This window comes from Nyctereutes procyonoides, unplaced genomic scaffold (assembly GCF_905146905.1).
Source record: "Nyctereutes procyonoides isolate TBG_1078 unplaced genomic scaffold, NYPRO_anot_genome, whole genome shotgun sequence".
NCBI classification, from domain to species: Eukaryota; Metazoa; Chordata; class Mammalia; order Carnivora; family Canidae; genus Nyctereutes; species Nyctereutes procyonoides.
Genome location: NW_026575120.1, coordinates 29,669,587 through 29,696,206, shown reverse-complemented (window position 1 = coordinate 29,696,206; position 26,620 = coordinate 29,669,587). Strand labels below are relative to the sequence as shown.

Genomic DNA, 26,620 nt, shown 5'->3' with positions numbered 1-26,620 from the left:
CAGTTATTCACAGACTGTTTTATTCAAGTTCAAGAAAATATTTGTTAGCTTTCCTTGGCTTTTTGCTTCTATCACTTTTTTCTGGAATGTGTAATCTTGTTTCTAGGAAAGCATTAAGGATATGAAAAGAATAAATCACTGGGTTTTCTTCTCCATTACTGGTCAGGGATCCATTTCTATTTACATTCATGCATTGGTGTGTGTGTGTGTGTGTGTGTGTGTGTGTGTGTGTGTGTAGGGGAAGTGCACTGGCAGTTGGTTCAAAAAGATTCAAGCAACTCCTTGGGTTTGTAGAGGTTTAATAAAAATAATGGACTAAGGAAGGAAAACGTGAATTCATTTTTTAAAAGAGCACCTAAAGGAAAAGAAGTGACTAAATCAGATTGTTATTGTAATGGACCAAATGCTTGGGGATGCTGGGACCAAGACTGATTGGTCTTGATTTTCTAGCAAGTATCTTATAATCTTCCAGTGATGGCAGGATGTAGGGATGTGGAGGCCGAAGGTAAAGCCACAGTGTTATAATGCATTATTTCAGTATGACTTCAGTCGAGCAAGATCAGATTTATCCCACTTCCTGCTTGTGGTGGCTCTGAGTTAACAGAACAGGCAAAAACTTTTAGCTATAGGATTTCCATTTATCAGTTAATTCATATTGCTGTATAATCAACCATCTTGATTGTCAACTGCTACATGGGTGTTTCATATGAGTGTCTTTCCTTACGAATAAGACTGAAAGGTCATTAAAAAAAAAAAACAGGGACTAACTGTTGCTGTTCCGTATGCTCTCTGACACCTAGGAAAACCTGGGCATCAAGAATTGAACTGAAAAAAAAATGAAAAAAAAAAGAATTGAACTGAATGAGATATATTAAACCAACTTATTTTTTGTTTGTCTTTGTGATATAAAGGTGCTATATCTCATCCTGTGCTATTCAGTTTAAGGTCTCATTGGTTTTTCATTTGATGTGGAAGGTTAGTGAGAGAAAATGCAGCCTGTATAACATACCAAAAATTGATATTACCTTCATATATATACATACACACTGGCAAAAGGGAGTCTTGTTCTCAGCTGTACTTGAGAATCATATCATTGTGCCTTTATCAAATGGGTTAGAATCTAAAAATAGTAGTCTTCTTGGATGGAATTTCTCATGAAGAAATAAAACCCAAGGCTGTTTGGAACACAAGAAGTTTGCATCTTAATTCTTTCATGGAGACCCCAGATTCCATGAAGCGCTATCAGTACTTCGTAACGTAATTCCTATCGGTGGAAGAAAACACGAGCACTAGACAATGCTTAAAATCAGGAGAAAAATAAAGATTACCTTTCTCTGTTACACATTTGCCGATATCCAAGAAACAAACAACCCCGTAGATAGTTTCAGCCCCATTACATGTTTACAGACAGAGCACAGCGGATTTATTCTAACATTTTCCCACCTGGAAAAACTGATCTTAGGCATCCTCGGCAATCTAGAAGCAACATTGTGCTCTTCGCAAGGTGTTCATGTCACCTTTGCAGCAATCATGTACTTGCAGGAATGGGACTGGGTGGTGGTGGTGGTGAAGGTTCTGGTGTAGAAACCGCAGAAGGAGAGCTGGGCTCTGGGGATGGACGTGGAGGAGCGGCAAGGAGCCTGGAGAAGAAAAGGCTGTCATATTTGCTCAGAAGAAGCGCCAAATCAGGGAGCAGAGGAGATCTCATTGGAGGAGCGCCTTCCACAGCAGCTAATCCTGTCATATTGAAAGAAAATTGTAAATGTTCTCTCCAGAAACCGTCCGCCCATTGCAGCTGATCGAACACATAGGCAGGAACGCAGGCACCGGCTCCGGCTACCCCAGGGGCGCCCGGCGCAGGGACCCGCTCCAGCGCGCACACACGCGCGCACACACACACACACGCGCGCGGGCCTGCGGGTTGGCTGAGAGCCTCGAAACCGCAGATCCCGCTAGGACCACGCCGGAGGCACTGAAGTAGGTGTCGCCCCCCGCACTCCTACTACTTCCCCGAGCGCTCCGCGGAAGGCATGAATCCCGCCCGGCTCGCGGGGGCATCCCGGGCTCGGCTCTGTGATGCTCTCCGGACCCGCCGTCCTCGGGAAGGCCAGGTTGGAAAGTCTCTCTCTCCCTCTCCCCCTCTCTTCCTCTCCCCCCCCTCCCCTTCTCTCTCTCTGGCGTTTCCTTGGGTGGTTCGGTGTGCAGGGCGGGGGGCAGCGCCAGTTGAAGTCCGGTCTACACCGCGAAGGGGTTCCGGACTCGCCGGGCGCCCGGCTCCCGCGTGGGGTGCGCGCCCCTGCCCGCGCGGCTCTGCCCGGAGCCCTCGGGTCCGCCGCGCCCCCCCTCCCCGCCCCACCCCTCCGGGCGTCGCGGCGCCAACTAATCTTTGCCGTTTCTCTCGCAAGATCAAGGCAGAAAAGCAGCAGCGCCTGGCGGCTGGCTCCGGACTCTGAGCGGTGCGCAGCCCCGGCCCGGCCAGCGGCGCCCCCGCCCCGCCCCGACCCCGCGCACGGCGCCTCGCTCGGGCCAGCCTCGGCCAAGGGACGCGCGGCCCCGGGAGGCAGCGGGAGCGACACCGGCGGCAGGTAAGGGCGCCGCGCCCCCGGCCCCGCGGGTCCCTCCGGGGATCGGTCCGGGGCCGCGAAGCCGGGCGGGGGCCCTCCCCCTCCGACCCTCGGACGGCAGCCCGGACCCCGGGGCCGCGGGGGCTGCCGCCGAGCGATGGCGGGGCCGGAGGGCGGGGGCCGCGGCGGCGTGGCCGAGGCAGCATCTCCCCCGCCCCCGATGCCGTCCTGCCAAGGACCCGGAGACCTCCGCCCTCCCGGCCGCCCGCCCTCGGTCCTCCCCGCGGGGGGGGGGGGGTCCTGGCCCCGTCTCCCGGGCGTTCGCGGAGGAGGCCCGGCTCCCCGGTCCCGCGCCGTCCCCGGGCTCCGCCTTCCGAGCCGCCCCCTGGGTGCCCGAGCCGGGTCGCTGGAGGGAGGCTTTGGTGCTGCGGCCTGAAGACCTCCGCCAAGGGGCGCGGGGCGGGGGCACCACGGGGGGAGGAACGGGGGAAGCGCCCGGGAGCCCCATCCCACTTCGGTGCGGCTCGCCAGGTCAGCAGTCCACCTGGGCTTGGGGACAGCGTCCCGGCGCAAAGCCCGCGAAGTCCCGGATCCCGCCGGGGCTCCCCTGACCCCACCTCACCACGGGCCCCGGGCCCCGGGCCCCTGCGGCGGGGCGCCAGGTCGCAGTTAGGGACCGCCGCCCCCCACCCCCGCGCACCTGCGGGTCGCAGTTAGGGACCGCGCCCCCCGCCCCCGCGCACCTGCCGACCCGGGTGAGCCGCGCGAACTCGGAGCTCGGGGAAGCAAGCGCGGTCCCAGCGCGGTCCCGGCCGGCGCGGGGTGAATCGCGGGGACATCCCACCTGTACGCCCGGGCCGCGTGCGGGGCGGGGGGAGGGTCCTCCGGGAGAGCTTTCGAGGAGGCAAGGTTGCCCCGAATCACGGACCCAGAAAGCAGCACACGCCCCCTGCCTGCCTCGGGTCCCCTCCGGCATCCCCATCGCCCTCTCTGCCCTCCCGCCCGTCGCCGAGGCTGCTTGGAGCCGCAGCACGGCCCGTGCGGGGGGCCGGGGAGCCCCGAGTCCCAGGCCAGGAGGCCAAGGTCCCGCGTGCCTGGGATGCCGCTGGCATCGGTGCAGAGAAGCAGGAGCGCAGGGAAACAGAGGGCGACGCCTAAGGCAAGCAGAGCTGCCCGCTGGTAGCTCCCCAAGCCGCCCTCCCGCGTCCTGAAGTCCCTTGGCGGCCACCGCACCTGTGGCCTCAGGCACCGGAGGGTTCCAGCCCCGCCGGAGCCCCGCGCCTCCCAGTGCCCCCAGTCCTCGGCTTCGGATCCCCCACGCTGACTTTCCATTTCCCATTCCTATTCCTTCTCCTCTCTCCCTTCTCTCTCTCTCTCTCTCTCTGGCTTGTTTTTGCATTTCTTGCTCTTTTTCCTAGCGCTGGGTGGCAGTGGGTACGTGGCAGGCAGCCGTGTGGCTTGTCCATCCCCTAGTACACGCAGCCAGCCACACAAACACACATCCCCACGCTCTACCACTCGCCGGCGGCGCTCTGGCTCGCTGCCCCTGCTCTGCAACCTCAGCCACCTGCAGCCCCCGCCACACAGAGGCCCCGGGTGGAGAAGAGGGGAGCCACCCAGACTCCAGAGGGAACCCCTGGGGTGACAGGGAAGGCCTGGAAAAAACTTGAATTTGAGGGTGGGGTGGGGTGAGGGTGGGGAAGCTCTGGGGGAAGTGGCCAGGGAGTTCATGCTTCAAGGAGCCAGAGGCTGGGGCACCCCAGACCTCCACCTAGGGCCTGCCTCAGGCCAGGGCCCAGACGCAGTCCAAACGGCCGGGCCCTGGGGTAATGGGCACCTGGCTTCACTCCAGGCCATTCTGGTTTATCAGGTTAGAGAAGGCTCCGAAAGTGAGGCAGCTCATAAACTCCTGCTACTCGACCCGGCAGGCACCGTGTGGCAAAGGCCGGGCATTCTATCCTGCAGGCGATCTGTAATGTGTGTAGACATTGTATTGGAAACCATCTGGCAGGGTGATGACATTTTTCACGGATTGGCAAATAAGGATGACGATATACTTTAGGAGCTACAATTGGGCATGGATGCGAGTCATATTTGGGTGATACCAACCAAGAACTGATGATCATAGAAGTAAACCAGTTGATTTGGCCAGAAGACAGGTTCACACTGGAAACTGTATTAGGCTGCAATTTAGAAAGTGGACTTTTGGGACTCGGCAAGTGGACAGAAGAATTTCGTGCTAGTAATGTCGCAGCTTTGCAGGATTTGGCATGTACGGTCTCAAGGAATATATTAATGCCAGGTGGATTTCTATTGCTATTACCATTATTAGTAACGTGTTCCAGTTGAGGCAGTGTATGGATAAGCAAGATCTGTTGATTCTGTATTTTTTACTAGGCTACACAGCTAGGCTAATTAAAGCTGAAAAATAAAGATGTGGAAATTCCCTAAAAATTAGGTGTGGAAATTCCAGCCAAGTCAGCTTACTGTTTTAAAACTCTGTGAATGAAGTGGGGTGGGAGTGAGAGAGTCCTGAGACCCAAAATTCCTGACAGCTGCTTGGTCTTCCTGCATTTGTTTATGTAAGCGTACCTGAGGGTGTCTGGAGAGGGATTGGAGGGACAAAATAGGTGGATTTGAATATCCCTATCATAGTTCAAGTTCAAGGGAACCCAAAGAAAACAGTTGCAGTTCTCAGCTCCAGGGGCAGATATGGAAGGGACCAGTAGTCAGATGTAGGCACAAGTCCCTCTGGGATGAGTCCCCACATCCTCTCATTTCTGGGGTGGGGGCAGAGAGGGTGGCTAGCTTTCACTTTTAGAAACCGCATGGCTCCAAATGTGGCTCTGTCCCCTTCTTTATCCCGATCGTTCCAACGTCAGGGCCTTGGATGTACCTTCCAGTGGCTTTTCCCAGTTCCAAACCAGGGCAGCCGTCCCCCAGGGCCAAGGTCACGGGAGGGAGGGAGGGCCAGCCTCTGAGGTCCAAGGGAAAGAGCCGTCCCCAACCTGCTGGCTGGCAGGGAAGGCAGGGAGGGCATGGCAGGAGAACAGACAGGCCGATGGGGAGGGGCTCGTCTCTCCCATCCGCAGCAGTGACCAACGTTAGGGCAAATGCAAAAGAGGAGGATGAGGGGGCAATAGAATAAGAGGAAAGGAAGAGGGACTGGGAGGGGTGTCGGAGAGGACAAGGACAAGGACGTGTGGGTGTGCCATTAACAGCCCCCCCCCCCCCCGGAGAGCTTGGTTCAGGCCCCGTCAGTGATGTCAGTCTTTGCTGCGGTGTGCCTGTGACAGAAAGGCCTGTCAGTGATTAGCTAAACACTAAACACATTAGGCCACTCACGTCACACCCCACTCATCATCTCATCTTGATCTTTCTCCACTTTACCCAGTAGGATCTAGAGCCTGACAAACACTTTGTCACACATTTCTCTTGAAGGACTGGTTTTCTTCATTTAAACTTACATTTGAGTTGGTTGGACATCTTAGGGCACGAATTCTGTGTCCTTTCTCCCCCGACTCCTCTATAGCGGGCGCTGTCAGTGTTCTCCTTGTGACTAGGAGTACCTGTCTTCCTTTCCCTGTCGGGGGGCGGGGGGAGTACGACAGGTACCCCCTGCTCTGTCGGCCTGTGGTTCCATGAACCAGGGGTTGGGGTTGGGGCTGCTTTGTGTTCCAGGGTATCAGAGCCAGTGTCCTGATTGCCCACCCCCAAAGCTCAACGGAGTCCCGTGGTCCTGGTGGTGGCAGCGGTGGCGGTGGCGTGTGCTTTCTGGGGAAGCAGGTTGTTTTTCCTTGCAAACGAATTTTCGTAGAGTGTGTTCTAAGTCCCTAGCACCGTCCTAAGCACCTTCATGTATTATATCATCTGTTTCTGTTAGTGCTCTATCCCCGCTAAACACCCCCGTTGAAGACAGTGTCTGGTTCATCCGAGTTGCTTATTAAATATTTGCTGAATGAATGAATAGATGAACCCATTCTCAGTTTGTCATCGTAACCGTCCCGTGAGGTAGACTTCACTCTCCCCATTTTACAGCATTCGGAGGGGTCAGGTCATGGCCCAAGATTGCACAGCTGGTAAGTGGCAGCTGCTAGGTACAGACTCAAGCCTGTTGGCCTTCGGTCTTTGTCTTACCCTGTGCTGCTTGGCTCTCTGGCATTCATTTCCCCTCTGTTGGGAGAAGTCAAAAGTGTGGTGTTCAGAGCTCAGCAATCATTCCCCCCATCCTTTGAATTCCGCTCTGCATATGCTTGTTGGATCCCCTAGACCCTAAGCCAGTGAGGCAGATTGGGTGCCAACAGATTCTTAGTTGGCACAACATGCTTGTTTTGACTAACCAGTGAATGCCTCTGGCAGAGGAAAACAAGCGCACCAAAATTACCTGGTACTTTGGCCGATGTTCTTTCCACCTTCTGCAATACTAAGGCTTTCTTTTGTCTGGTGCACAAGGATGAAAGACAATGTTGATATCTGTCAGATGAACTCATGCTATGTGTTGAAGTGGGTGAAGAGGCTTTTCCAGCATGAGGCATTGACCAAGAGCTGCCTAAGAGCTCACACCTCCCAACTTCCAGGACAGTGGTCCCCTCGTTTTGCTGCTGAAGGAGCTCCTCTTCATTTATTAAGATTGCCTTTGGCTCAGGTCAGGGTGCTTTCCCGTTCTGAATTGCAACGGCAACTTTTAATTTTAGTTCAAACTTACTATCCTCCTTTCTTCTGAGAGGCCTGATGTGACTTCGTGAAACAGCGATTAGCAAAGGGCGAGTTTCTGGCTGCTTTGCCTCCTTCCACACTTCATATATTCTTGTCTTTATTTTGCTTCCCTTTTTTTCCCCCCTCATGTTCAGGCTCCTTCTTTTATACTGTGACCTAAATATACAATCATCTTAACTGGTGCAGTTACCATGGTAATGCTTCATGGTAGATAAGGGTGCACACTAAAAAATCAGTTTCTTTCATTAGCAATGGAATTCCTTCTCTTTTCTCCCTCTCTCCCAAATCCTGGCTTTCACGGAATGATGCCCTCTAGTGTTCAGAGCCCGGAAGCACATTACCTTGGAGAGGCAAGCACATCCTTCTTAAAAACTTCGAGAAAATCTCAATTCCAATCTTAATTTGAAAGAAAGGCCTGTAATTAGTATAGTTCTTAAGCAGAGAGATTGGTTAGAAGGAGTTCATCGTCCGAACATAGTGAGTGCCGCCTGCTCTGTAGAATTCTAGAAAGTTACGGGAAAGCTGGGATATTTATACCCTCCTTATATGTTTAAAATTGCTGTGGGGCCATTTCTATGGGAGACGAAGAGATCCCATGGAAGCATCTCTGGAAGAAGAATCTAATGAAATGTTTCTGCATTCTTAAGTCTTTAAAACTTCAGAATGGAAGACTTTTATCTTTAGAATGAGAACATTGTTCTTGCAAGATAGGATATATGTATCCTATATGTTTTATGTTATATACGATTTTTTAGCTGTTGTTTTGTTACATGGAAAACTTGCAAGTTTCGCTCTGTATTGTTCTGTGGATAGTGACGTCCATCTGTACATTATTCTAAGTCGCAAATTACATGACTTTAGAAGAAGCGAGGTTGATGTGCTTGCTATAAGCAGATCTTCTCTTTTCCTCACTCCAGATTCTACTCACATCTAATGGTGGCCCCCACTCCAACCTCTCCCTGAGACTTGCCTAGAATTTTCCCCCTCTCCTCCAGCCACACACAACTTTTCCAGACCTTTAGCATCTCTCACATGAACTGTCACCAGAGCCTTGCTTTTCTAACTGGTCTCCCACCTCCCGTCTTTCCCTAGTACAACCCATGCCTCACGCTGCCAGCGTGACCTTTCTGAAATGCAAATCTGAACATGTCATCCTCTTGTTAAAAATTCTTCACTGTTTCTCAAGTGTCTAGGATAAACTCCAAATCAAAGCCACATGAGCTCTTCTTCCATAACTACCCAGAGCCTTCTTGCCAGGCCGTACCATTTTCTACCATTTCTACATCCCCCCACTGCACAAGAGGATCCAGACAAATAGCTGTGTAATGACTGGCACAGAGTAATTGCTAAATAAATATTGGCCAACATATTTCTCTCTTCTCCTCCTTTGCTTCCTCCTCCTCCTCTTTCTCTCCCCTCCTCCTCTTTATCTAATTTACTAGTAGTATAGTAAGCGATGGTGAGCATCTCATGCACACTGGCCATTACCCAAACTAATAACAATAGCTAAGGGAAGCAATGATGTGGCAAGTACTTTGCTAAATATTCTACACTCTGTATCTCATTAAATCTCTCACAGTCAGGCACACTGCCTGAGGCATTCTAGTTACTCAGTGTACGTGTGTTATTTTGATATGCATCGTCGGTGTGGCAATGGTGAAACTTTTGGCACTGGACCATTAACAGCTAAGTCTTCTCTTCAGTTCAGCTAAATGCTTGGGAGGTGAAAACATGGGATTTTTATTTTAAAGAGTTCAGTGAGGTTGGCTGAATTACTTTCTTGGCTACTAAACAGAACGATTTACAAAAGGGTTAGCCTGTGGAAGTGCTACGCAACTTGGGTGACTTTACCTGGTGCTGGTTGTAGAGTGCCAACTGGAGCTCGCCAGGGGGGCCCAGGAGGTCTGAAATGAGAACAGAGGCCATAATTTGATAAATATGTATGTTTCAAATGTGTTGGGAACATGGAGCTTCATGTTTTGCCCAATGTTTTCCACAGATAAGGTGGAACTTTGTTGATACGCATAGTCTCCCATTCTATTTTATTGTGTCGGGGGAGCTATCAGAAGCTCCACACGCTAAACACCAGTTTTGATTCAGATCTCCAGCCCATGGATAACGTGCAACGGTACTAATAACAGAACTGAGGATTTCGATTTTTCATGTCAGTGAAAAGAAATAGCAAAAAGTGCCACAGCAGAGCAGTATTTTGAAGTTATCCGCCCTCACGAGTTTCAGAAAAGCAGTACTTCTCTTTTTCTGGACCCTATACACCCCTGAGTGTTGATCTCATGGTACAATTGGACCCACTTTTCCAGCAGTCAGTATCCAAAGGCACCAGGTATAGTGCTTTGAATCACCAGATTCTGAATTAGTTAAACCACTACTGTCTTCTAAAAATGCTTTTAAAAGATTAATTCACAGGTTGAGTCACTGAAATGCTGTTTCTCTTGCAAAGGTTTTTAAGGCAGCAGGTTTGGGGTCAGACTCAGGAATCTATTTTGTAACTAGCATCTCAGATGATATTGAAGTTGGTAATCACAGCGCCCCATTTCAAATAATACCAGGTTGTAGAATTGGCATCTATAAAGGGCATCGAAGAGGAACAAAGATAGGACACTCAACCTGGTGCTCCCACCCTGACGTCACATGAGTTTTCCACCTTGTGTGGGCCATTGAGGCTGAGAGCTTAGCTGTTACCAGAGACTTTGATTTTCGGGTGTGAGTAATAAAGAACTACTCAGGATGGCAGCCATAGGGAAAGTCACTTCTCTTCCGGTTCATACTGCCCCTGAGTCTATTTAGAGGGGCACAGTCCCCAACTGTGGATCTTACATTCTTATGTTAGATCAGCGTTGGCCATTTGAGACATAAGCAACCTGTTCTCCTCCACATAAGCAACCTGCTCAACCTTCCTCTTCCTAGGAACCTCCCTGATAGCTTCCTAGGAAGATTTCTTCATGATTCCTAAGCTCCTCTGTGCCCTGTCTGGTGTTCTGGCCAATTTTCCATGACTAATCCAGCTGGACCAAGCCCCTGAGCCTCATTCTCTTCCTCTCCCCCTGCCCTAGTGAAGGTGTTAGAGTGAGAGGATCGTCGTCAACGTTAACAGGGATACATTTCACTGTTAATGGTGCAAAATCATGGTGCACTGTCGTGATCCTCAGTAACAGGCTGTTATATCATACATACCCCCTCTCACAGAAGCAAAGTTATGATTTTTCCTGATGTTATTGCTCACCTTTGGTCACCAAGATGATTCCCCACTTTAATCGAGTAAAGTAGCTTTTCCTTACCTCTCCAACTATGCCAAGCCAATAAACAAAATGGAATTATATAGCAAGACACGCCTATTATTTCTTGATTATTTTATTAACCAAGGATCTCTTAAGCAGAAGCAGTGAGATGGGAAGCTACAGAGTTACCGGAAGATGAATTTTCCCCACTCTTCATAAAAGCTAAGCATGGAATAGTTTGATTGGTAGAGAGAAGAGCATACGTTTCACAGACGATTTCATATTGTTGAACACGGTGAAGATTTTCTCATACCCCGTGCCTTCCTTGGCACTGCTGTAGAGCAGAGAGGCTTCCACTGTATAACCAGCATGAAAATAGAAAATGATAGGAAAACTCTACTTCACTGTGTTCTTTAGAGAGCATCAGGATACTTGGTTTCGATTTAGGGAGAAGATAAAGAGCAGCCCCAGGGTCAAAGCGTTTCCCAGATCTGCCTGCTGTTTTCTTGCTTCCTCCTCAAAATTACTTTTCTATCAGATTCTATCAGTGGAGTGGGCAGTTATGTCCGCACATGTAAGCCTGAATATTACAAACTGGTTTTTTTTCTCCCTTTGAAGAGTTTTTTGAAGGCAGAGAGAGTGGTGGATGATGTCGGTTTAATTTCCATTGTCTTGGCCAACAGATGTCACTCAAAAGTAAACAAGGAGTCACACTTTTTCTTTTAGTTTAAAGTGAGCACTTCTCAAGAGAGAAGTGAGAAATATCACAGGATATTTCTATGTGAGGGAAAATTTCAAATTGTGGAGGAGATACTCTTCTGTGACAGTTATAATGACAACAAAAGCAAGGAAACGACAGCCACCCTTTCTTAGGTATAGACCGAGTTTTAGGATCTGTGCCATTTCTTTATTGGAGAGTATACTATTCTTATAGTTTGTGCCAACCCTGTGTACTAGATGTTTGTTATTTTCTGTCTCCGTTAAGTGTAGAAATTGGAGCTCATGGACACAGAAGAGTTTGTTCTAGGTCCGAGAGTGAATTCGTTGCTTCGGGCATCAGTCTCCCATCTAATGACAAAAAGATCAGTTTAGAAATGTTTTGTTTTCCTTTACTATACCATATGCAGTCTGTTTTGTTGGAAAAGAATAGCCCGTTGTCTCATTTGACACTTAATTCCAATAAGACAAGGAAAAAGAGAGAAGAGAAAGAAATAGAGGCACATTACCCTGTGAGTCAGTGTTTCGAAAAGAGGATCGTGAAAACCAAGTTTATGTTCTAGGAATTGGTCTCAGGTGAGATTTAGAATGTGTCGTGGCTACTTACCTCTTGGCACAGTCTAATTCTAGGCTTCCTGTTTGAAAGTAGTTCCTGGGGAGCTCTTTCCAGGCACACGGGGGGAAGTCTCAACAAGGCTTTCAGGTATGGAATTTCTAAAGGCAGAAAATATGATTTCATGAATATTTATAAAGCGTATGTATGTTGGAAAGTTTCTGTTGCCCACGAAAACACGATGTGCTAGTAAAATATTTAGTCTCCTTCTATTTCATATTATTCTATCTTTTTCCCTTTCTCTGCCAAACTATGGCTATTACTCAACCTCTGCATTGCAGATATAAAACAAAAGGCCAAAGGAACTAATTATTCTGAGGGATGAACTCTCAGTGGATTAATTCGATTTCTGTGTACATGTCCACTGGCAACTCTCACCATTTGTTTGTACGTCCCAAGTCTCCGGAGAACCAGTAGTTACCTATTGGTAAATTGTGATAGCGGCTAATTTTTTTTTTTTTTACAATTGATTAAAATTTCACACTCTTCCATTTCAATATCAGTCAATATTTTTACACACTGACACGTTTAATCAAGGATTACCTTTCACAAGGGAGCTACTACAGGGCCCTAATTAATTAAAGTGATAATTGCTCCTCTCTCTCGCAGTTTGTTAGTTACATAACACATCTTTCAGGAATTTCACATCCTTACCCTTCCTCTCTAAAATTCCTTCACTTATAAGGGGGGACTTTGGCTTCTACCTCTCTAAGAATTTACTGAAAACTCAGATTTCTTTTATTTTCAAGGAGGGATACAGAAAAGAGGTCATGTTCGTATTCCAGCGAGTTTCCCTATTAAAAAATATAATAAAAAATAAAATGACGCCTTTCTGTCTTTGAAGCATTCAGATTAAATCCCAAGGGTTGTTTGCATGGAGGAAAGAGGTTGTCAGGTGTCTCCTCTTTGATGTTCACTAGCTCGTTTTAGTTTCTTGACCACAATGCAAGCTCCCATGGTCCTTTCCTGTTGGATCTTTCTTCTGTTTCTCAATCCTCAGTTACTTAATTGCTCCTGCAGCTTTTTCAGTGCCTGCAGTTTGTTACACTTTTCCCTTTGGTTTAGTCCCATTATTTTAGTAGATATTGAATCTAGAGTGTTGGCTATAATTGGTCACCCTGCTCTCTTCTCCTCTAATAGATATTGCTCCAGTTCCTGTATTTTGGCACCTCTTGGTAGCAGATGCATTTTCAAATATAATTGATGGAGACTGTAAATCCGTTAGCTCATCTCCCTAAGACTTAGAAATTGCAGATCATTGAAATCACTGCATGCACCATATATTGGTCAGATATTCTAAAGGTCATTATCCCTGTTTGCCTCTTTTAATTAAATTAGTGTGACTTATTCATTCCACTTGCAGCAAATATTTGGCTACTTTTTAAAATCTGTTTTTTTCTCTCAAACTCCCATGTGCTCTTACTCTACATTTCCAACATAATTGAAAATGGAGCAGTTTCAATAGTTCTGTTATCTAAAATTCAAAGTACAATTTTTTTTTATTACTCTGTATAATTGTTGAAAGATAACTTTTCCTGGTGCACCTGGGTGGCATAGTCAGTTAAGCATCTTGGTTTGGGCTCAGGTCAAGATCTCAGGGTTGTGAGACTGAGCCCCACGTCAGGCTCTGCACTGGCTAGGGAGTCTGCGTGAGGTTCTCTCTCACTCCCTCTCCCTCTCCCGCTTGTGCTCTCTCTCAATCTCTAAAGGAATAAATTCCTTTTATTAAAAAAAAAGGAAGATAACTTTTCTTGCTGCACTAGTTTCGTTTTTTAAAAAATAAATTTTATTTTTTAGAACAATTTTAGGTTAACAGCAAAAGTGAGTAGAAAGTAGAGAGCATTCCGATAAACCCCCTACCCCTATACACTCCCCCACTATCAACATCCAGCACAAGAACAGTACATTTGTAATAGTGGGTGAGCCTACATCATAATTGGCACGCCAGCGTGGCTCAGCAGTTGAGCGTCTGCCTTCGGCTCAGGACATGATCCCAGAGTTCCAGAATCGAGACCTGCATCAGGCTCCTCCATGGAGCCTGCTTCTGCTCCCTCTGCCTCCTACCTCTCTACGTATCTCATGAATAAATAAATAAAATCTTTAAAAAAAAATCATAATCGTCCAAAGTCCATAGTTTTACATTAGGGTTTATTCCTGGTGTCGTGTGCTCTATGGTTTTTGACAAATGTATAATGAAATGTTTCTATCATTATAGTTTCACAAAGAGTAGTATCATGGCCCTAAACATCTTCTGTGAACCCCCATTTGTCCCTCCCTCTCTCCAACCTCTGGCAACCACTGGATCCTTTTATTGCATTCATAGCTTTGCGTCTTCCAGAATGTCATATATTTGGAATCACACAGCATATAGCCTCTTCACACTGGCTTCTTCACTTACTGAGATGTATTTAAGGCTCCTCCATGTCTTTTTATGGCTTGATATAATTCATTGGTTTTTAGTGCTGAATAATATTCCATTGCATTTGTTTTTCTTTGGTATTTTTGTTAAATCAGCAAATGCTTTTTTCTTACTTCTTGAGGATACCTTTTAGCTATGCATTAGAGAATTTTTTTTTTCATTTCATCATGTGTATTATTTTATTCTTGTGTTGAGTTTTCTCTAATCTTGTAGTTCCATGTTCTTAAATTCTGGAGCTTTCCAAAAATAGCCACAACAGAACTCATGTTCTGAATACTTTAATTATATCTCTCTCTTTTTGCCCTTTAACCCACTATCTTATTTCTGCAATTAGTGAGAAAAGAGCATTGTTACTCAGCATCTTGTGTTTTTTATTGAACTATTTTTGTTTTCCCTATCTTACATTTTTTCATAATATTTTGGTTTGTTTTGGTTTTTTGTTTTGTTTTGTTTTTGTTTTTTGTTTGGGCAATTTAGGCAAAAGAATCTTTCGCCTTTATGTTGAAAAACTTAAGTGGTTTCTTTATTCAATTTCAGTGATTCTTCTACTCCATTGAGTCTGCTAAACAAGAAGAGGTAAGCAAGTATGCCACAGAGCTGTCTGTTTTCCATTTCTCCTTCCCAGTTGACCTTCCAAGCTTCAGCAGCCAATGTTCATGATGAAGCTAAGTAAAAGTTGAAAGCTTACCCGAGATGCTTCTACTGAGCCCTGATGGAGTACTATAAATCTTAATTTGTTTTACCAATAGCAGACAGAGAATTCTTGTTTCTATCTGAGAAGTAAACAAATTCCTAAGAGGTTTTCTCATGCTCCTTTGGGTTGTGCCCCTTTCCTCTGTTCTCTGCCTTCAGTAAAGTGATGCTAATTGATAGTGTTGATCTAGTCATTCCAGCAATTCAGACATGGCCTTTGCACAGGGCACCTAATGGCACCCATTTTTTAAACTTGTAATAGCTTTGCTTGGGCCCACTCTTCAGTTCTCACATATACCTTATATTCAGCTCCTTTACACAATGGATTGTCATCGATATTCTCTGGTTTCGTTAGAAGAAACCTGCTCCATATGGGCAAGATTTGTATTTTCTTTTTAAATTCTTCCTTTCAGCATTGAATCTTGTGCTCGGCTCTATTCCTGTCACATAACAGAGCTCAATAAATATTTATTTAATGATAATTTTGTGCCACTAGTCTCCTGAACGTTCGAAGTTTCTTACCATCCTAACTTGCCTCTTCTGTTGCTTCCATAATAGCAAGTCATCATTTTCTGAAACAGCTCAAAGAATCTCTTTCTAGGTTAAAAAAAATATATAGATATTTCAGAAGAAATCTTCACTTCTTGCACATTTTCCCATTTTTGAAACCAACACTTCACCTAAGCCTGAACAAAATTTTATATGGGCTACTTTTGTAGGTATATAATAGTATTATTACTTTATTTAAGCTGAATCTAAGTAATATCTAGGACATGAACTTTTAAAGGTTTACAACATGTTTGTTTTGTTTTTTTTTTTTTTTTTTTTTTGAGGAACTTGTGTTGAAACAAATTTTAGCTAGCACAAATCACATTTGATTTCAACAGACCACTTTTTCCCCCTACTGGGATGGATTTACAGTACCACTGATTCTTTTTGTTTGACTCCATCTACAAGATATGTGACCAAGGATAGCAATTTACATCACAAAACTAAGTACTATGTTGGGTAACTTGCCATACTGTAGCTTTGGTCTTATTAATAGAATTGGAGGATTCATTGATTTGTTCTTTTATTCCTTCCCTCAGCAGATACTGCTAAACACTTATTTTGTACACAGCACTGTACTTTTCCCTCCTAGCTGATATCCCTCTGTCATCACACACAAGTGTCACTAGTGGAAGTCGAGGTGCACACATACCCACGTTCATCCTCTCTCAGGCTGAACATTTCCTTACAACAACACTGCTATGACCCTGACAGTCAAGCAGCCCTCTTCTCCCTGGCTATGGGAATCTTCAACTGGCCTTCACCACCTCCTTTAGAACCTAAAAAGAAAAGGCTTGGGATGCCTGGGTGGCTCAGCAGTTGAGCATCTGAAGAGCTGAAGAGCTCAGGACGTGATCCTAGGCTAGGGATCGAGTCCCGCATCAGGCTCCCTGCATGGAGCCTGCTTCTCCCTCTGTCTCTGTCTCTGCCTCTCTCTCTGTCTCTCATGAATAAATAAATAAATAAAATCTTAAAAAAAAAAGAAAGAAAGAAAAAGAAAAGGCTTTGAGCACTTTGCTCAATTTTAGACTCTTGTGTCTCCCAAAGTATGCACCCACTGTCAGGCAGTGTAGACTAGAGGTTAAAAATATGATCTTGGAGATCTTGCATCATTGTCAGTTTACCTTCCGTTCCTTCAACTTCATGTTCTATAATTTGGTGAAGTATTTAATCTCATCTAGTTTGGCACCTTTATTTTACAATTAAGGAGACTGTGACCAAAAGATAGTAGTGAGTTGTCCTGTGATAGACAATGATAGAACCAGGTTTTGGTGCCTCAACATCCTGACACCCAACCCACTGTCAGTTTCATTCCTTCACCATGACTACCTTCCTTGTGGAATATTCCACATGATTATTTTTAATCATCGGGTTAATCCCTTCTAAGAAAGGTTTGAGCTACAAACAAAAGAAAACAGAAAGCAAACAAAACCCTTGTAGTTCTTCCTCATTTGTGTGGGGCTCCTGTTCTTTCTCCACCTCTCATCTTCTGTTTCCTTGATGATTTCCAAAGGAAAGGCTGAGGTTCAGACATGAGCAATCATCAAAATTTTAATGGTAGGGATCCCTGGGTGGCGCAGTGGTTTAGCGCCGGTCTTTGGCCCAGGGCGCGATCCTGGAGACCCGGGATCGAATCCCACGTCGGGCTCCCGGTGCATGGAGCCTGTTTCTCCCTCTGCCTGTGTCTCTGCCTCTCTCTCTCTCTCTCTGTGACTGTCATAAATTAAAAAAAAAAAAAATTTAATGGTAGATATGACATGGTGCCAACCTATCAGAACATGAATCGACCATTGTGTCATTTTTCTGGGTTTCTGCCAAGAATCAACCCTAGTAGCTGCTTTCCTGCTTTCTGGACATCTTGGAGATCTCATCTATTTATTTTTGCTACTGAATTGCACGTAAATAATTGGGGCTTTCATTTACGTTTGCAGTATCTATTTGGACTAATATTTTTTAAAATAATATTGATGCTTATAAAAGGATGTCAACTTTTAACTTTACATAATAAAGAATAATTGAAAACAAATTGCACAGTGTATTTGTTCCCTGGAAATGTATGACATCTTTTAAAAAGCAGAGGGGAGTATGATGAATGAAGCCTTTTGGAAAACAGCATCACAATCCAGTTCTTTCTTCTGCTTCCCCAATACATGAGGTTATTAAGAAACTCTCTTGTCGCATTTACTGCCAAGTTAACAGAAATTGTCCATGCAGTATTAGAGTAGGAAGGAAAACAAAAGACAGATTAGAAAGCTGTATTTTCATGTCATCTCTTCTAACTCTGTCATTGTACTTTTCTTCCAAATAGCAGATTTCTTCCTCCTGAAGTCCTGATAACCATATGTGTAATCACTGTTGCCACAAATGTTTTCAAATTAAATGCTCATTTTTTGGGTTGTCTTTTTTCTTTGTTTGATATCAGAGTTAAGTGGCAAAGAGAAGCAGTTGGAGGTGAGCTGAGGAACTGGTGTTGTCTGGGACACTGGGCATTTCATGGTCCAGAGAAACTCACAGGAAGGTGACAGAGGGCTCTCTCAGACCTCTGTCACTTACACTGGAATGTGATGTGCTCCTAGGGAATGTTGGGAAGGCACTTGCGAAGCTATTTTAAGAGGTGTTTGGAGCTGTGAGAGGACAAGGAAGTATGGGACAGCATGCCAGAAGCCTTGTTTGTAAATACTGTATTCTCTTTGGGGGTTACTCAGTGACGAAATCAAAAAGAGGCTTGCCAGGAAATAAGGCTGCTTATCTGGCCTCATTAGAAGAGAGTTCCACACTAAATGAAGACCGACAATCAAAATGGAAGCATTTCAACAAAAATTGCAGGAAATCTGCTTTGTTTGTTTCATCTTTTTTCAGTATGAGCTCCCTAAGCTTATCAATGAGCTAGTGCCATTGGCTGGTACCCATAATCCATTGGAAGAAAGAAAGGAGTTTGTTTTCAGAGAAACTGTTTTACAGAGACTGGAAGCTAATTTGCCTCCACCTTTTAAGAAACGTTTCATTCATCTTCATATAAGCTCAAAGAAAAAAGATTTGGACAGGGATGACAATCCTTCTGTGACGGGTTGCACCGCCTTAATGATGGCAAAATGGGAGGAACTAATCAGACCCTGGCGTCTCTCCCCTTTCTGTCTGATGGATTCCAAAGGGAGCCACAGCATAGGTTGCTCACAAAGATGAGCAGGACTGGGTAACTTCCTTCAACTCCACCTCTTCCCAGAAAAGAGCTCAAATTCCAGAGGTATATTTCTCTGTCTCTCTGTCTCTTTCTTTCTCTCTCTGTCTCTCTCTCTCTCTTTCTCTCTCTCTCTCTTTCTCTCTCTCTCTCTCTCTCTCTCTCACTCACACACACACACACACATTACCCATATTTAAAACCAATAGAAAATCTATCACTCATGTCAGTATCATCTTCATCACTCTGCATTTGTTGGAATATTTTATTTATTTATTCATGAGACACACACACACAGAGAGAGAGAGAGAGAGATAGGCAGAGACATAGGCAGAGAGAGAAGCAGGTACCTTCTGGGGAGCCTGGCGTGGGACTCGATCCCAGAGCCCCAGGATCATGACCTGAGCCGAAGGCAGACGCTCAACCACGTGAGCCACTCAGGGGCCCCAGCATTCTGCGTTTTAAGCTTCCTTTTCCACCTCCCTGCAGCATTAAGTCCTTGTATAGAAGACACATGGGAGTGCTTTATAAGGGACAGATATTAACACACTGGAAATACATGTTATCTTTCAACATTTATTGCTGCAAAATTAGTTGCAACCAGTTACTCTGCTGGACATCGAGAATACAAAGATGATCAATAATAATCCCAGCCCTTAGGGTCTATCCTGGGAGATAAGGTGAGGAATAAACAATGACACACCATATATATGGGTCCTCTAATAGAACCCATAGAAGAAGTATTAGGACTCCTGCAATCACAGACAAGAAGGTGGGACTAATCTAGCAGAGACTTGGTTTAATAGAACTTTTAAAGAGCAAGTGGGATTTTACTGGGTTCATGGGTTATCTTAGTCAGCATGGGCTCCTGTAACAGGTATACTATAGGCTAGGTGGTTTCAACAACAAACTTTTCTTTTTCACAGTTCTAAAGGCTGGAAGTCTGATATCAGGGTACGAGCATGGTTAGGTTCTGGTAAGAGCCCTTCCTTTGGTTTACACAGAGCTACCCTCTTGCTATATTTTCATATGGTGGGGGTAGGGAGTGGGAAGGCACCCGACAGCAAATCTCTTCTTATAAGAGTTTTAATCCAGCATGAGGGCCTCACTTTCATAAGACCTCATTTTCTCCCAAAGACTCCATATCCAAATACCATCAAACTGGGGATTAAGGTCTCAACATGAATTTTGAGGGGACACAATCATTCAATCCATGGCAGAGGAGGAAAAAGGATCTCCAAGAAGAGGATACAGCATTCACTAAAGCATAAGAATGGAACATTCAGAGTCCTATACATTATTCTCAGTGGCTATAGCAGAGGATGGGGATGTGGGAAAGGAAGCTGAAGAGGTAGGTTGGATCAAACCATGAAAAGCCAGTGTGCTATTACAAAGGTATAGACTTACCCTATTGGCTCCCTTTAGCAAAATCTTTCATCAGAAGGAAACATTTTATTTTATGCCCTGCACCATTCTTTTTCATCTGACATTTACCTAAGAAGGCAGTAGAAAATTGGATAGAACCATGGCAGAGAAGATTAATTAGGTCATTCAGTTGATCATCTAACTTCTGATGTCTGCCAGTATCATAGTGTCCTGTGTTAAAAGAAAGTAGGTACATGTAAGCACAGAGCAATAGATCTCTACTATTCTATGACTTTCTCCCATTCATAATGGTCTGGGCTTCAGATAGAAGAGTAGGCCCATTCCTATGCTAAAGGGAGTGACCAAGACACCGAAAAAAGCAGGAAATTTATCCCATTTTTTTTTTTAAATTCTTTTTGGGGAGAAGTGGGAGCAGAACTAGTTATGGGCTGTTTCTCAGACACTAAAATCTCTGAAGTGAAGGAGTGAATAATTGAATCAGTCATCCAAATGTTTTATGTCTGCTTGGCATTACGGGATTCTAGTATTCTTTCCAGAAGGTGTGTTTATGAACAAAGAAACAAGATGTTTTAATGGCAATCCAGTCAATGACAAGTTTATCTCAAGGAGTGACACTACAGCAGTCTGTTACGATCTGTCAGTACCGCAAATATGATGATTGGGCTCCAAAATAACATGATTGATGGACTTCTGTGCTTTCTGCTGGTTGTTTGGTTGTGTACACACAGCTAGATCACTTGACATATGTAATTCACTTAAACACAACAAGAAATATTTGTAACAGATCTGCTGCTATAACTGATGGAATGAGCATTGAGAAGGGTATGCCTTGGAGTGGAAATGAGTCCTTACTAAGTAGTGGCAGACCTGGAGATAGGCTCCTTCATGTGCTTCGTCTCACTCCGCTCTCACAGCTCACTGGTGTAGGCATCATAATCTCCACTGTGCATAAGAGGGAGAGAGGCTTAAAGAAGTCAAATGAGTTGCTCAAGATAAAGCAAAAAAAGGTGGAAGAGCTTGGTTCCTTGTTTCCAAATCCACCCAAGTGGATTTGACTCAGATGCCCTAAATCTCTTATAAAAGAAGACCCACATAAAATAGAGTAAAATATACTATTTATATTATTTTTGTCATTATATTGAGTGCTTATTATATATAAAATATGTTAAAGGCGTAAATTTATGTAAACACCTCTACATATAAGTGTGTTTAAGATATGAAGTGAATAACTGTATTTTACTATAATTTATCACGCAGCATCTGTCACAATGTAAGTAAAAAAACAAGTATGAAATATATAAAGTATACTTCGGGAGGTCAGAAAAAAAATGTGGATTTGAGCTAATAACATGTTGCTCTAGAGTTTCCAATTCTCATCACTGCATTGTTTTAGAGTAGGAACTGGGGCCAAATGCTGCCTTCTACCTCTTTCTATATGGCCTCTAGCCAAGAATTTTTTTTTCTATATTGATGAAGAGTTACAGAAGAAGGAGGAGGAGGAGGAGGAGGAGGAGAAACAAAGATCAAATGGGGCTTCCAAAGTCTGTAATATTTACTATCTGACACTTTATAAAAATGCATTTTCTGATCCTTCTTCATTTTTTTTAAATTTTTATTCATTTATTCATGATAGACACACACACACATACACAGAGAGGGAGAGGCAGAGACACAGGCGGAGGGAGAAGCTGGCTCTATGCAGGGAGCCCAATGTGGGACTTGATCCTGGGACTACAGGATCATGCCCTGAGCAGACACTCAGGCAGACGCTCAACCACTGAGCCACTCAGGTGTTCCTCTGATCCTTCTTCTTGAAGAAGCTTCACAGATGCTTGTAATGCTCCTTGAAGTGTAACTAGTTCCACTATGTTCCATTTCTTGTGGAACTAAGACAAGACAGGGGAAGCTCACTGGCTCAAAATCATATGATTTGGGTTAATAAACTTAATTTGTTGTGGTGGTTCTAAGTGACAAATTCTGTATTCCATTGTCCCATAAATGTACCTAGTGGATTAGGAATCTCCGTTTGGTTTTCAGAACGTACGTCCACCTTTTTATCACTGAGCATGGTTCCCACTCTCTTGAAGTCATATTTGTGAGTTACATAATGATAGTTTCAAAAAAAAACCCCAATACTTTGTTAAATAAATAAAACAACTGTTTACAACAGATTATTAGATCCATCATCTCATTTCATTTTCACAAGGACTCTAAAAGGGTGATGGTAACAAGTTGAAGAAATTCAGAATTAACGATCTCTGAAGACTTGCCTAAGGTGATTCAGCTTGAATGAGAACTCAGAATGCCTACCTTCTGTCCTGCTCTGTTAGCTGTCCTTCCTCACAGAAAACCCACCGTGCCATCCCTAGAAGTGCCCTTGGATGTACAACAAAAGTCAACTGGCAACTCATGTGTGATAAGTCCTCGAAACGGGTTACAGAGAAGCAAACTAAAAATGAGGGGTCCACACTTTTCTCTTGAATCAGCTCACCCTCAAAGGACAGGGAATTTACTGTTAAAATCAAAACCTCCCTGACCCTGCCTCACAATAATTCTGTTCCCCTCCTGAGTAAACCAAGTGCCTACTTGGAGGAGACGAGGAGGAAGTCTCTGCTGCTCGATCCCTGTGAAGCAGTTCCCCTTTGTGGGACACTTGGGATATTTTTTAAATTTTTAGTTGGAAATAAGCTTGTGATTTGACTGTGGCCCTGTGTGAAGAAAGAGATGTGAGGAGGAAAAACTCCCCATCTTGGGGGGCTGCTCTGATGACCTACCTTGACTCGGTGAGACAGCTCCAGTCCAGGACTCTTTGGGAAGGTAGATCTCAAGGAACAGCACTCTTAGGGTTTTTAAACCCTCTGAGTGGGACATAAGGTTTCTCCTGGGTTCTCTGAGGAGAGGTCTCTGGGACTCCCTGATAAACTACAATTTCCTCAGGGCTAAATTAAAATGAACAGTCTCTATTCTTTTTCTTCCTTGTTGGTTCTGCTGGATGTGTTGCCTTCCCTGCTGTATTTAAATGGGAGAATTTTTATCTATGTACTGACAATTCCTATACAAGACTAAAGCATCAAGTCATAGCTTAGTTCATGGGCTCCTAAAACGTACCCTAAGAGAGGTCTTCCTGTTTTAGAGTGCCTAGGAACTGAATTCCGCTCTTCCCTGTAACGTCTAATAAATGTACATGCTCATGCCCAGGCCTGCAATGGGGACAGGAAGGATGTGAATCTGTGAGAACCTTCCTGGTTTAATCCTTGCTTTCAGCCTAATGTGGACAGTTGACCTGTGGTGTTGGAAGCTATGGGAATTCAGTGGGAAGTATTTTAGCAGATTTCCAGAAAGGAACTAAATATATGGGTAGGAATCACGTTTTTCTGGTGACACCAATTATCAGCTTTTTATCTTTAGGGCAAAAGATCTCTGCCAGGGAGTGAGTTTTGAGAAATAAGGGATTAGCATTTCCTGCTCAGACTGTTTGCTGAGGAGCCCCCAAGCCTCACAGTTTCCCTTAATTTAACCTGGGGCTATGATCTGTTTTCTTTCCTCTAATGGGAAATCCTAAGAATCGCTTTTCTTGTTAATACAGTGACTTGGCAGTTTTAAAGAAATGTTGGTATGATTATTCCAATTAAAAGTGATCGCCTATTCAAAAAATAACTTCTCTGTCTCATAACCCAATTATTATGTCCTCATTTCCTTCAGAATTATTGCTCTTGAATATTCTGATAAAATTCAATACCGATGGGTAGATGTGTTCTGAGTTGAGAGGCTGGTAGTGTGAGCTTGAGCATTCAGACATTCTGGAACGTTAGCCCTTTGCAGGTAGCTTTGAGTGCTTTGGGGAACCATGGCTTCTTACGGAGAGATGACTTGACTGCAGGCGTGCCTTGCTCTTCTTGAGCTGCTTCCTCCTTATAGCTGTTGAATGTCTACTGCTTTCAGGTTTATTTTTGCATCTTTTGCTCCTTTTACAATTTTGTGAGGGAGATGTCATTACTGATTTCCAGGTGAGGAATATGAGTACTTAAGAGTTTAAGAGTTGGTTCAATCTCAACTTCAAGTATATGACATAACCAGGAAACGGATCAATTTTTCCAGCTCGAGTGCACTGCACCTTTTCCCAAAAATCAAAACAAAGCAAAAAACAGAAAAACACAAAAACAGTGACTCTCAGGACATCGTTCAATCCTGAAGCTTATTTATTTCTGTAATGGATATTACCAATATGTGTACTTCCAAACTCATAAGATAATTCTAGAATCAGAGGAAATAAATTTGGATACATTTAAAATGCCGTACAGATGAAGCATACTAAAATTATTATTGCTATTTACCTAATTTAGATTCAGATGAAAACTTCCAACTGGTTTTATTGCATTTATCTATATAGTACTGTTATAGGGATGCTATTTTTTTCTATTTGAAGATATTTTAAAATTATATTCCTCGTCTTGGTAGACTGATTTACTTATTCCTGTTGGACCTGATACTTCACAAACATAAAGCAGACATGAGAACTGGCTACCTTCTCAGTTGACTAGGATCACAAGTAAGGAATAAAGCTTTCTCCCGGCCCTCGCACACCTCATCATATCCAGCTGTTCCTGAATGCTTCCCATCAAAGTCCACCATGAACCTTACAATTAATAGTCCTGGAGGGTTTTGTTGTTGTTGTTTGTTTGTTTGTTTGTTGTTTTTTTCCTAATCTGGTGTCATAGGTTACAGTTACTGTCAAAATTTTAGGGAAATTCCTTCAAAACAGAGATAAAACAGTCCTAATCTTGGGGAGACATAAGAAATGTGGAGCTTGTGCTTAGATATGATTTCTGGAAGTGCTGACTTGTATCCTGCTGAGACAGATTGGGAAGGAGGTAACAGAAATGTAATCTAAGGGAAGATTGCCCACAATGGAATCAGAGCAGTGATATCCCCTCAGTGTACTTTCATGTCACTGCCTCTCACACAAGGCAATGTACTGCTGTGCAGGGCTAAGAATAACCAATAATATTGATCATATATTCTGAGAAAAAAGAAAGAAGGTTCTGAACAGAGTATTTTGTGGCCATTGGCTACCTTTCAAATTAAGTAGTTTTCCTTTGCAGAATCCTCAGAGGATGTCAGTACTCAAAAGGAAATTGCCCTGTTCTGCAGGAGTGAGAACTTGTGACTCAGAGGCAGAAAGATCATGAATAGCAACCGTCTGTTTATCAGGGGTGTTCTAGGGAGAAACCCCAGAGGACTGCTTTCGTCCCGATAGCGAGAAACCATGAGATCTGCCCTAGTGAGTCATAGAACCTTAAAGAGTGTGCAGAGTTTGCCATCCTGGCTTTGCCCACTTGAAGGAGACTTTGACACATGTCTCTGTCCAGACCCTATTGATAGTAATAAAGCTGGCCTTTGCCGAGTATGTCTTATGATTCTTATATGTATGTACATATAGTCTATAAACCTTATTCAGTCTTCACCTAAAGCTTCAAGGTAAATATTACTTCCATTTTACAAATAAGGAAAAAGGGGCTTAGAAAGGTTGGAAAACTGGGGCGCCTGGGTGGCTTAGTGGGTTATGCAACCGACTCTTGGTTTTGACTCAGGTCATGATCTCATGGGTTGTGGGCTAGAGCCTCAGACTAGACTCTGCTCAGCAGGGAGTCTGCTTGAAGATTATCTCCCTCTTCCTCCCCCTGCATTCATTCTCTCTTGTTCTCTGTCTCTTTAAAATAAGTAAAATATATATTTTTATTATTTTATTATTTTTATTTTTATTGGAGTTCAATTTGCCAACATATAGCATAACACCCAGTGCTCATCCTGCTAAGTGCCCCCCTCAGTGCCCGTCACCCAGTCACCCCATCCCCCCGCCCACCTCCCTTTCCACTACCCCTTGTTCGTTTCTCAGAGTTAGGTGTCTCTCATGTTTTGTCACCCTCACTGATATTTTTAAAAAAGGAAAAATTGAGAAACAGACAAGGTCACAGTACCTATAACAGCTGAAGCTGAGTTTCAAATGCAAGCTAGCATCTTTGTCTCTGGATCACATTATCATCCTTAGACTTGGTCATAGAGGGTCCAAGGATATGTTAAAAAAAAAAAAAAAAAGAAGAAGAAGTTCCTTCTGGGAAGGACACCTAGAAAAAGATCAAGCAACTGCAAGTCATCACTTCAAACATGCTCTTCTTGACTTTCCATCTAGAATAGGTGCCAGTCTACCTTCATTGTTCTTTTCAGCACTTTCTGGTTTTGTGTATATTTTGCTATTCTTTATTATTACATTTGTAATACAGAAAAGGATAATAAAATAAGTACTTGCGTTTCTGCCACCCAGTCATTTGTGGCTTTTTATTATGGCAAAATATACATAATATAAAATTACCATTTTAACTATTTATAAGTGTACAGTCCAGTGGTGTTAAATACATTCGCATTGTTGTGCAACCATCACCACTATCCGTCTCCAAAATTTTTTCACCATCCCAGACTGACACTCTGTCCCCATTATTCTGTACTGTCCAGCAGGTCCTGGCAGCCCCCATTCTACTTTCTTACTTAGTT

General features: G+C 44.2%; 1 protein-coding gene across 1 annotated transcript in view; it reads left to right on the top strand.

The window, feature by feature from the left end:
* The first annotated feature begins 2,522 nt into the window (after positions 1-2,522).
* Positions 2,523-26,620, top strand: part of CHRM2 (cholinergic receptor muscarinic 2) — a 144,941-nt gene continuing 120,843 nt past the window's right edge. Inside the window, exon 1 of the mRNA XM_055334631.1 lies at positions 2,523-2,585. The gene's annotated coding sequence lies outside the window, so the exon portion shown is untranslated. The remainder of the gene's footprint in view (positions 2,586-26,620) is intronic.